A 13,498-nucleotide genomic window follows, 5' to 3' on the forward strand; every position below is an offset into this window, starting at 1 on the left:
AGAGTTTCTTTTTTTTCTCTTAGTTCTTTATTCTCCTCTCGTCTCTCTCTCTCTCTCTCTCTCTCTCTCTCTCTCTTTCTCTCACCCTTTTTTCTCTGCTTCTATTTGCCGTTTAATCTACCCTCCTTTTGCCTTCGACTTTAATTGGCATCCAATTGGACCATCCTAGACGTTGATTCGAGCATGAATTCGATTTCAAAAATGCGTTGGAATAAGGATAAAACTTTCTCCTCGATCGTTGCGTTCCTCGTCTGGATTCTTTCGCCAGTAGCAAGAAGCTAGGGAGAGAAAGGGATTCTGCCCTTTCTTTACGTCAATGCCACTTCCACCGAGAAACTCTCGGTCCAATTATCTTGTTCTTATCATTTTCTTGAAATTCTTGAAATGGCATGAAACTTTTTATAGATATTTCTCGTAATTATTAACTTCTTAGGAACGTAATATTTGTTCTGTTTTCAAAAAAAAAAAGAAAAAAAAAACAGAACATATTTACTAGTAATGAAGATACGTAGGTACGTGAAATTTGTCGATGAATATGTAAATCGAAGGGGAAATTTATAAGTACATCCCTGGAGAGAACGCTGAATTTCTAAAAGGTTGGCAAAGTAAACAATAATTAGAGTCTATGAGGACGAAATTTCCCTAATTGCGTTTGCACTTTCACCGACTAACAGCAAATTCGATTAAACCGAATTTATTCGATTTTTATGTGGTTTTATCAGACAAAAGGTATTTTTTTTCATCATCATCAATTTAATTTTCAATTTTAGAAAATACTTTTCCTTCGATCATCGATCCATTTGTTATTTATTTTCTTAAATTTCGAAACTACTTTATTTATCATTAGCATGAATCGGCGTTCACGCATGACTGACCAGTTACATATTTCTTCAGAGTTCGGTCTCATTTTTCAGGATACCTGGCAACGACATTCGAACCTTTTGCCCTTTCTTAACGTAGATTAACGAGAAACCCTTTTCGTAGACAGAAGCACATCGACGTACAAATCTGGTAAGCGAATGGAGATGCTTATGCTATCTCTCAAAACATCGGCGATCCACTTAAATATTTCCAAAACGTGAATCGCCCATAGAGTCTGAATCCTTTTTCAAAGGGTGACACACCACGACTGTTGTGACAGGTCAGCTTTGTCGCTCCTCATATCAGATCGCACATTATTTATTTAAATCGATTCAATGTGTTTCCTCGTGGGTATTGTTAGACTAATGCATTCACTATACGATTTATCGAACTAAAAATCTAAACTCATAGAAACGTTTAAAGCCTTTTCTATATTCATAAACTCAAGACCTTAAAGAAATTCAACGGGTGCAAACGTATTTTTCAATTTTGCAAAAGTCAACAGAGTAACCTTGGTCACGAGATTCATAAATATCTTAAGAATTAGTTATTATTATATAGTACTTGTTTTGTGGTGAATTCAGTTATTAAAAAAAAAGACAATAAACGAAGAACTTTTTGATTATATACAATTTTATTTGTTCTTTTTGAAAATTATGCTGTTGTAATGGCGGAGTATTATACACCTTGCATCGTGATATCCAATACGGCAGGTAGGGTCGCGACGATTGGACCTGGAAGCAAAAAGATGAAAGAAGGGTTGGTTACTATGGCTACAGAGATGGCGTTAGATACACCGACCCTCTTTCTGAATTCTGGGTAGTGAAGGGTTAATGAGATTGGATCTCTGGAGCGGGGAGAATTCTGACCGTACTTCGTATTCTTTTTTCATGGCCGACATCGCCATCGTACACGAATGAGAAATAGCCAATTAACGTGGACATTGTAATTCGTACGATAACTATTAATCCTCTCAGAAGTAAATAAAACAACTATAGTATTTTTGTTTTCTTTTTTTAATCGATGATCCATATTCATTGAAATTAAACGTTTTAATTCAGAATGTGTTCAATATTTCTTTGTGAAGGGCTTTCCTTAACACGTTTGATTCCGGTTGAAAAAATATTTTCGCAATGCGTCGATTCGAATCGTATCTATGAATTCACTTTCTTTCCCTTCCTTCTCTCGTTTCCTACATACTATCTCACACATTTACTCGCCTTCTTTCCACCATTCTCTCTTCTGCACTTCTTTCTCATTCCATGCCTCTCTTTTGAAGTTCGCATTCGAATTTCCAACGTGTTCCTTGGTGCGACCGAATACGGATATACTCGAGAAAAGAGCTGTGTGTGGGTGCGAGCTTTGGTGCAAGGGTGCCATTCTTATTTCCATACAAAGCCATACGATTTCACCGGCTCAACCTTTGAAGGACGAGGACCTAGGGTCCACGTTTCTTCTCTTTCTTATTCTCTCCTTTTTCCTTCCTCTGTCTCCTTCCTACTTACCATCCACCCTTCGTACACGCAGGTTAGGCAAGTGTTGCGATTTTCGAATATTCGAAAAGCGAGATCCTGGGAAAATTATGTAAACCGGAGCGACTCCCACAATATGTCGAAAGGAGAAGGATAAAGAGTGAAAATGGTTGACGGAAGATAGGAATACGACGAGTGACCTAGGCACCTTTCGAAATCGATCGATATTCTAAATTGTATTCTAGTAATATAATATATGCATAGATACACGTATGTATTATAAAAAGCGTGGGAAATCGAAAGATTCGCTCAACTTTGAGTTTTATATAACCCGCAGAGATAGAATATATCATGGAATAGAGATTACGATGTACATTCATAAAGATCATAAGCAATTTCTTTCTCAAACTTAACATTACTTTTTCGAATTTATCCAAGAGGAGAGCGATTTTATTATTTTCATACTTACAGATTTACTCTTTTATTTGAAAGATATCAGCGCCATCATATAAAAGAGCTTTGGTTACAAAAGAGTGAAAAGGGTAGATTGATGCGGGTACGAAATTGTTTAACGAGATTAAGAACGAATCTCACGAGGATTTACTAAGATGATGATCGAGTCTTTAAATGGACTAATATAATCCAAAACATATATTTTAATCTCCTTATATAGCGTACAATGTATTAATTGCCCACGTAAATAATAATTACAAAATTTAAGTGGCCAACAGTTTTATCTCATTACGCAATGTTACATTTGGATAGATAAAATATACAGAGAAATTTTGTAGAAGTTATAAGGCCGACTTAAGAGAAGGATTTTTTTTCGAGGGCGGCTCGAAAAAAGATTCTTGATGTTTCGCAGGACACGCTTCTGGATTTAAGAAACTGGAAAGCACCAAGGGCGTGGCGAGTATTTAGCAAAAGGAGTCCGACAGCGTCGATGTTGCACAGCGACCATCCTCCTTGGCCAAGGATCGTGTTAACGCCTCTCGATTCCGGTTCCTCGCGACAAAGCTCTGACATTCTCGACGTTATTGTTCCACTCTTCCGGTCCAATATGCGTCTATCCTTGTATCGAGATATCTGCTTCTCTTCCATTGCGTTCGTTTTTCACGAATCCTTTGACCAACAACGTTTGCTCCTTTGCTCCAGAATCGAAAATTTCGGACAGGATGTAGCTACATACAGCGGCAAAGGGTAAAAGAAAACGATCTACATTCTGAAAGGGAACGGTCCGATCTTTGACTCGAATTCTCCATCAAAAAATAATATTCTAAAGGTAGCCTTTAGAAACGCAAATCCTTTCTTTTATCGTCAAACGCTTTAATATCCGGAACCAAGATCGATCGTTTTCGGACTCGCTATTGATAGAAATTTTTAAGAATCGTAAAGGATATTTGATATTTAAACTACAAATGACTCTCTTTCTCCAGGCGACTATTACGATATCGTTAAGAAAAATAATTCCTTTTAAAAGATTTGAAAAGGAAATCCTTTTTCTCCTATTAAAAAGACGATTTGTGCTCCAGATAATAGGCACATTAGATACATATTTGAGTAAATTAAATACCATTTATATAAAAGTATTTTTTTGTTAATGTGGGTATTAATAAATCATCGTCGAAGGAAATCAATTATATCTCGTCCCACGTTAAAACGATCTAGATTACGTTCCATCGTCATACCTTCTCGTAATATTTTTATTATGGTTCCCGTTGGTAAACACGTTACAGGATTTTCACATTAAAGGACAGAGAAAGAAAGAGAAAGATAGAACGAGAGGGTGGTCACGAATAAGGGGACAAAGGCGGAAAAACACGAGTTCCCATCCGTGAAAAGTTTCTTCGTACGAACGTTCGTCTCGTCTTTTTCGATGCATTCGTCTATCCTTTTCGAACCACTCGATCATCCCTCGTATTTGCCTCGAGAAAGATTTCCTCCTTACGTCTTCCACTTCATGGTGCTATCCTCATTTCGTGAAGATTGTGAACGAGAAACGATGGACCACGGACTATCGAAATCGGACGGATATTAAAACAAACAAAATAAGAGTATCGTAGCGCATTAGTCTTATATTTTATATTACATTATCTTCGAGATCTCAATAAATTTATTCATTTTCTTTCTCCTATATCTTTTTTTGGTTTTCTTGTGAAATCAATAGAAGAAAGTACAATGAATTTCTAATAACGTTCTCTTAACTAAGTCCAATAGTTTATCTAGAGAAAAATCTACAAAATACATCGCGCAACTTCGTTCCATCCGCAAATCATGATAGTTATGTAAAATGTAAATGTCTAGATTCCGGACGTTACCCTCTTTGCACTATTGAGATCCAACAATGACATTTTCTGCATAATACGATAGAAAGTAGGAAGGACCGAAGAGATTCGACGAAGGTAAAGAACGAAGAAAGAGGGTTACACATATGCCGCAGGTTTACAGATATTCGATTTATACGATCTGACCTAAAACCTCGTACAGTTCACGAGTATTTCGCAATACGTTTCTCGATTCATTCGATTTCCTTTTTCTTTGTTTCTTTTTTTTTGTCTTCTTCTTCTAATTTTTTATACGTACCTTTATTGGCAATGTATCGAATAAGAATTTTTTTTTCTCTTTATTATCCTTTAAGAAAGAATGTTCGATAATTCTCGAGCGAGAGAGAAAGAAACAGAAGGAAAACTCACGTAGCCTGTTGCTGCTTGCGAAGTTATCGCAAGTGCGATGAGAAGGAAAAAAGATATCGACGAAGGAACGCACGTGTTTCGGATAGTCGTTTATAGAAGAGAATTGTCTTATTTCGTACGATTGATTCTATCGATCCTGTTTATTTTTTGACGAGTACAAATAATCGATAAAAGAGTGAAAGATACGAATGGTCGAGCCATGACCCATGACGATTCTTTTTCTTTTCTCTTCATTTTTCATCGACCTGCCTTTTTTTAGATCGTAGAAAACATGCAGCGAGATGTATCTACACGGTAGCTAAAAATGTTAACGACTTAGACAGACAGGCTCCTGATTCTATAAGATCTCGGCGCTCTTTCAAATATTCATTGAATATTCGTATGCACGCGTGAAACTATTAAAGAGTTTTCCTTTCTGCAACCGAAAACCTCGGATGGGGCCACCCACGAGGAGGCAATATAAATCAGTCGGTTAGAAGGACGACTTTTTATGAGCCAAGAGAGCATGCCTTTTGAAAGCTTTTTAATTATCTGTCACCGGTAGAACAGCCCTTTTTTACATAATTAATTTGATTTATGCGTACTATGATTTATGTTACGCGTTAAACGCCATAGTAACTACACAGTTGAAAACTGAAATAAAAACACAATTGCATTTTTAACTTTTGATTTTGGATTAAAATTTTAATTGGCTTTGTATAAACTTCGTATACGACGAATACATGGACACAAGAAAAATAAATAGAAAGTTTTTTATCGCGAGGAACATTTATAATGCTAATTGAGGTCGCAGGCACCCTCGAATGTACAAAGTTCTTGGAAAATCGGGCTATAGACCTCGATGACGCAGCTTCATCAACGTCATCTCACCATTTTTACACCCCATCCACGGTAGTTTAATGAAAGAATAAATAGTTAATGTCGACCTAACTATATTACAACTTTGTCTGTCTGTCTGTCTCTCTCTCTCTCTCTCTCTCTCTCTCTCTCTTTTTCTTTTCCTTGGTCTTAAGAAAATAGATGAATTGAAAATTGCGCAGTAAAAAGAATACTCTCAGAAGAAAGTGCAAAGAGGGATCGTTGATTCTCGCACGGTAGGAGTCACCTAAAAAGGTTCACGTTACTTTCTTCTGAATAATTAAAAACGCTTACAGGCGCAGTTTTATGTTTCACAGCCGTAGTTTGCGCAGCATTTCTTCGAACTTTCTTCCAAACTTTTCTTCTGGTTTTTATCTAGCGAAAAAAAGGGAAAAGAACAAAAAAAAAAAAAGAAAGAAAATTGAGTGGATGTAAGCTCGAAAGTGCTTGGAAAATACAACGAAAAAGGTTAATCGAATGAAATGCGTTTAAAAATAAAAAGGAGCAAGGAAAATGGGATTATCTTAAAAGAAAAAAAAGATATCGATCAGTAAAAATTTAAGACCAAACAAGCGGATGAAAGAACATTCCGAATGCGTAGAAAAGATCATTTACTTCGTTGAATCAAAAAGAATATTAGATTCTTTGCTGTGATCTGAAAAGAAGGAAAGAGCTATGGCCGACAGGACACATAGAAGGAGTGCACACACCCTTCGTCGTTCCACCATAATTTCTGAGAATGAGATAAGGTACATCTCTTCGGGACCCTCGGCCGATGCCATGGGGGTTACAACCCTCTCTCCAGACGCAACCCCCTCGGCTCTTTGCGCCGGACCTTTACGTCGTTGTATCTGGGGAGCATTCGTGCAACTGACCAATGCCCCATTGGCTGGCCCGTACTAATCAATAAATCGTTCTTTACAGCGACCGGGCCAACGTGCGTTTAGGCGCCCTTCGATCTAAGAGAGAAAGAGAAAGAAAGAAAAAGAACCACCTTTCCGGTTCACCATTATCGCAAGAAAGGGAGATGGAGACCGGACACGGTGCCGTATTTCTATGGCTTTTTTCCCTTACTTTCTTCGCCATTAAAGTCCACATTATCAAGCAAAATGCGAGGGTTCGGTATGCAATGCTTCAACCGAGAAATTAAAATGAACGATAGAATTGTATTAGATTATTTTCACAAAATCAGCAAATATATATATATATATGTACGGATCATAGTATTTTGTTAAAGGACAAAGTCAATTTTTCTTTTTGTTTTACAAAAAAAAAAAGATTATTTGGCTTGGAAGAAATGAGATATGGTATCCTAGCGACGCAAAAAAAGGCGGTAACTGGATATCAAAGGATGGAAAAGGCTGGAAGACGGTGAATCGTAGAGACATCATGACGTTCCCCTTCTTTCTGGCATGGCTTACGTCTTCGGAAAGGCCAGGGCCATTGATCGATGGAGACCGAGATGCGAATAAACAAAAGTTTTCGTCAGGAGGAGGGTGTTAGCACCATCACTCATCGGTTTTGTCGTGTGTGCTCCCGATGGCAGCACATAGCGTATATCATATCTCGTCGAGGAAGAAAAGGAGATCCATTTAGTATTAGGTAGGAAGAGAAAAATTCACTCTTGACTTTGATCACACATCCGTTTCTTTCTTTCTTTTTCTCTTCTCCTTTATCTAATTCAGCTAGATTTTTCTATTTTCCTATTTCGTTAATTGTTTCATTCGAGGAACAATATCGAAGAAGGAAGAAAAGAGAGGCTCTCTCTCTCTCTCTCTCCAACAAAAGGAAATTAAAAAAAAAGAAAGAAAGAAAATAGCAAAAAAAAAAGAGAGAGAGAGAGAGAGAGAGAAAAAGAAAAAAAAGAGAGAAAAAAAGAAAAAAACGCGAAGGCGTTTTCATCGGCATCCGTTTCGTAGTTCGAGCGCCAGCATCGAACAGCTCTTGCACAATCGGCCACGTTTTTCCTAGAAAACGGAGGGTCAACAATGGACTCTCTGGCTGCACCCTGCCAGGTAAGGCCATTTTGAATACGCATAACGATCGCTCATTGTAATCCCAGGAGCGGGCCCTACCGTCGTGCTCCTTTGAGGCCTCTAGAAAATTGCGGCAACATTACGCGATTCAAGCATTCGCGCGCGCAACTCAGCCGCACCACTACCAAAACGAAGAGGAAAAGGAAAGGAAGGGGAGAAAAAAAAGTTCTTCTGGAAAAAGTATCTCACCGAATGTTCATTCGTTCACGAATCCTTCGTCCGTCTTCCTTTCCACCGTGACGCGTGGGAGATCGTCCAGCCGCAAATCGTTATTGGCCGAAGGAAACTTCGCTGCTCCCACGATTATGTCTTTCGCTTTGCTTCCTACCAAAACCAATTTCAAAGATATTAAGCTTCGCTCTTAAACGAATCTTCGTTTCTTTCTTTATATTTTCTTAACATCTCTCTTTTTATCTTCATTTCTTTCGTTCATCATTGTATTCCTTTTGGATAGAAAAAAAGAAGAAGAACAAAATATGTATCGAAAGAATAAGGGATGAAACGTATAATATCAAGATAATGATGAAATTAAAATGTCATATAATCGATCAGATATTTTCTTGACGATGATTTTTCAACGTAGTAAGTAAATTTCTCTCCCTCTCTCTCTCTCTCTCTCTCTCTCTCTCTCTCTCTCTCTCTCTCTCTCGCTCTCTGTCTGTCACGTTTGCTTTTTTTTTCTACTAAGCTTTTGCTTCCCTCCGGGTATTACACGTTGTTTTACCGAGTCGAAGTTTGTTCCAGCAACTTAAGAAGACATCCAGAAACGTTCTCGGTACGTTGGAAGGAGGACGAAAATGGGGTCCGGTTGCCCTGGATACGAACTCAAATCTTCTTCCATCGTTTACTTACCCGTTTACTTTTCGTCGAATACGACAACTTTTAACATTATCGGTATTATAAGACATCTCGTTATCTTGGTAAACTGAGATGATGAACATAACATGCATACATGTTCCTTTTCTCTTTTCTTTCCTTCGTATTTCCTTTTATTAATATCTTTTTTCCATTATATAATTTGTACTTTATATTCCTAAGAATAACATATAATATGTATTATCTATCAAAAAACCATTAAGTGTATCGTAAGATCCAACGCCTTCTACGATTCGTGGAAGGCACGTGCCATTTTCTTAAATTTGGTAAAACTAATCTAGAAGCCAGTGACCTACATACGCAATGTGCTTCCAGTATCGTCTAACATCGACTTAGATAACGATCTAAATAACTGTTATAAGATTCTACACTTTTATGGGCTCTCCGATACTTCGAACTTTTAATCGTTTTAGACAAAGAGGATCTTTGGGAAAATGTTCGACCGACTGATTTGATTATCATTCCTAATATTTGTCAATTATATATTTAAACAAATTTATTATAATGTTAATAGAGAATCAACACCATGGGTGATGGTTTTAATAATTTCTTAAGGATATCAATTTATATGTAATTAAAGCGATATTGCGAGACTCGTTTAGAATAAAGTAATTAAAAGTCTCGATTAACATAAGATCGTATAAATGAAAAATAAATTGAAAGCTTTTCGTGACAGAAGGATGTAAGAAGAGCATTTTTTGTCTTTCGGGTACGTATAAAAACGTTTTTACCATGAAGAGGGGAACACTTGGGACGAGTTTGATAGAAATTTAATGAAAAAACAACAAAGATAATTATAATGGACGGTTACAGGGGTAAACATAGTCACGCCCACGCGAACGAAGATCTCCTACTTGAGTTTGGTTATCTTATTCGCGTTTTCGACGCACCCTTCTTGAATTAACTTTACGTAGATGTGTTGCATCAACGATGAAAATAAAACAAAACCACAAAACTCTGCGAGCTAATTGACTTTACTCATTTATAGCGATCGATTAAAGAATAGTGACATTGTCTTATCGTTTTGAAAGAAATTAATCGAACCATATTGAGAGAATTATTATTAGAGTTTCTAAGTATTAATAAAACTTTATATTAATTATAAATTATTTTTCTTTAAATCGAACGATCTATATGTTAGATCTTTGATCTCGATTTGGTTTTCTCATTAGCAACGTTTTTTTTTCTAATCCTAACGTATAACACATGTAAGGATTCCTCCCCTTTCGTCTTACAGACACGATGGTCATCTTTTGAAATTTTTCGCCGTTACAAAGCGGACACATTGTGAATTTTGGGAGCATGCAACAGTAAAGGTCAAGGGTTTAACAGCTGCAAAAGGAAAAAGCTTTTGCTCTCGTGCGACGCTGACCGGTCAAGGTCTGTTGGGAGGTGTGGTGTTGAGGGGTCGAACTGCAACCCTCTACGTGAACACGCCACGGGGGTGAGTTACGCAAAGGGTAACGTACGCTGAATTATATCGTGTGCGCAATGGCCGACATGAGCGCCATTCTAATCGTCATTCTGTCATATTTACGTCTACATATTATATGGATATTATACAACGTATACGCGTTTGTATGATCGCATATTTATTTTATTTTATATAAAATACTAAACGTACATTTATTTATTTACATATACGTATTTATTCATTTATCGTAATTATCAATATATTTAACATAGAGAAAATATGATTTTAATAATATAAAAGATAAATCAGTGAAATCATTGAGACTAATTTCTCAAAGGAAAAAAAAGAGTCCCTTTTAAACATTGAGATGCAATTAGTATCGATAATTATTCCTGACATCTCTCTCTGTTAGCTAACACCCTCGTCTTTGCTTTCACCGATCTCCTCGTTTTCCATAGGGAAAAAAGTGCTTCCTTAGTACGAACGACGTGTCAACGAGCGAAGGATAAAACACGGAAGAAGACGGCTGTTATATAGCATCATTGTTTCCTTCACGACATCCACACGACGCGTCATCGGTTAAAACGCCTTAAAACTGGACGACCTCGCCACCCCTTGTCTGCCTCGTGCGCGAACGTATTTTACTTATGTATATATTTTTAACCATTTCTTTTTTATCCTTTTCAGTTTTTTTACGCTGAAGAAATTTTCTACCGTGAGTAGACCCTTCTAGGCTGCCTGTGTTTTCCGACAAAAACGTGGATCCGTTACACGTGTCGGAAACACACCCGAACTTCGGAAAATCAAAGCAACCTCGAAAGAAAATAAAAAAATCTAGCAAGTTTAGTCAGATTTTGTTCCAACGTAGATATCACTAAAATATATTTAGAATCCTTAATATTCTTTTATATTCGAATAACTTCTTTGTAAATTAATTCAATTTTTATAAATAGATAAGTTATTAGTTATTATCCATAGTAATAATTTAAATGTATTTCGAGTTAGCTTTATTAATTCTCTTTAACGTTCGTCGATCGCAAATCCTTATGATAGACCAATAATGGGTTCTATCACGAACGGTACTACGTATCGTTATCGCTAATGAAAAGCATTAACGATTTGATGGGTTCTCTCGTTATCGCTTCATCTATTTAATGATTATTTAATTAATGAAAGTTTATTAAACGGAAATATAAATATAAATATATATATATAATATTATTATTTTCCCATAGAACGTACGAAAGATTTGAGACGTAAAACGATCTCGAAAAGATAGACGAATGTGGGAAAAACCTTCTTAGGAGAATCTCGGGATATGTTGTTCTTTGGGGTTGCTTCTCGATATTGACCACTTGATACTTCGATCACCGGACATCCGTTCACGGGTTCCGCACCCTCAGAATTTCCGAGAGCAAATTATTTACCCAAAACTCAGACCACTTTGAAATTTCCTGTCATTTAGAAATTTTACTAATATACTATAAGATTTTTGTAAAGATAACGTTCTATCTACGTAACGATTAACACACATAGATACATAGATGTTTATTTACCTGTATGTAATACCTGTGTGTAAAAGCTAAGAAGAGTGGATAGAAAGAGACTCTGCGAAATCCCATTTTACACTCCAGTATCGAAGCCACAAAAACTTTCCAGTCGTAGTCAGCCACAAAATTAGACCGCAGAGAATGCTTCTAAACATTTTCTCTGTGCGATGGTGGTATCCTTGCCATTGCTACTGCTATTAGATGGGTATTACGGTGACGGTAAGAGGTATTAGGCTTCTCGCGACAATCCCTTCTTCTGCTCGTCTACTGGAGCATAGTCGTGCAAATCGGCACGACACTAGAAGAATCTTCGTAGGTGGAGAACGAAAAAAGGAAAGAGGAGAGGTACGATAGTGTCTCTACAGCTTTTCTTTCGAATCCGTGTTTAGGAAACTGGGTATTCTTAGAGTGCATACCATGCCCCGATTATAGACCTCTCACTATTGTTCTTCCATTATTGCCAGCCATCCAGGCGTATATTCCTTACACCTAATCCTTTAATCTTAAAGAAATGGAGCTGTTTGTAGCAAACAGATCGTGAAGCCGTTATTGTCCACTTTGTAACAGATGTAAAAAAGGAGCCGATCGACCTGCTCCACAAGGATGGTTTTATTCCCTTGAAGTTACCGATATTTGCGGATGTAGAAAGGAAAAAAAGGTCCTTGGTATTTATCTATCAACAATTGACAACGTTGAGGAAGACGAATCTTTCTGGAAAATATTTTTTTTTTTAATGATCATAATTTCTTATTCTTATTCTGAGGTTTTATTAAAATTAAGTTCGACAAGGTCATTAAAATAACGCTGACTCACGACGAGCATATTTTATTTACGCGTATAATCTTTACTGGCTATAAATCGCTAACTCAACAGCATGCGAGCTACGGTAACGCGTGTCATCCCGAGCAATCGGTACCATCACGCAATTTTGTTCTCACAGAAATTACGTTCGAAGAGGGTAGACGATCTGATGCGTGCAAACCAAGTTCTAAGTGATCTATTATTAACGTAAGATCGTTAGAACGAAACTCTCGAATTTTAAGACACCTCAATGCCCTTCACCTCTTTCCATTTGTACTATACACGATAATTATGAAAATGAGGAGATTTCTTGTTTCATTTATAAGTTAAAAGAAACTATTTAATTTGCCTCCGTTCTTCCAATCTATTTTTCTTTTTATTTTTCTTTTGTCAATTTTGACAACGTAACATTCTTTTGTATTTATCTGCAAAAGCGTTTTTACGTAACCATTCTGAAGAAGAAGAAGAAGAAGAAGAAAAACAAGGACAAGAAGAAGAAGAAGGGAAGGGAAAGGAGAAGAGAAGATTAGAGATGTCCGTTCGAGATAGAAGGACCGCGTACGAGCTAGTAGGCGGAAGGAGTTTCCTCGACTTACCAAAAGGAGCAGTCGCCATTGTTACGTCACGGGCTCGAGTTTCTGCGAACTCGGTCGATGTCGATTGGCCGTCGATTGACGCCGATTCGAAAAGTAAGATGAGAAGGGACCCGCGATCTCTTCTCTTTTTCGGCTACCTCTCTCGGTCCTCCATTTATTCGACCAAAAAAAATCTTTCAAACGGTGCACCTGGAACACAGAAAGACAGAGAGAAAGAGATAGATAAAGAAAGAGAAAGAGAGAAAGAAAGAAAGAAAGAACGAGATAGAAGAGATACGCATCGAAAGAGGCAAAATTTTATTTCCAAGGAATTTTTTGGTAGTCTTAAAGAAAAAAAGAAG

This window comes from Vespula pensylvanica, chromosome 2 (assembly GCF_014466175.1).
Source record: "Vespula pensylvanica isolate Volc-1 chromosome 2, ASM1446617v1, whole genome shotgun sequence".
Classification (NCBI taxonomy): domain Eukaryota; kingdom Metazoa; phylum Arthropoda; class Insecta; order Hymenoptera; family Vespidae; genus Vespula; species Vespula pensylvanica.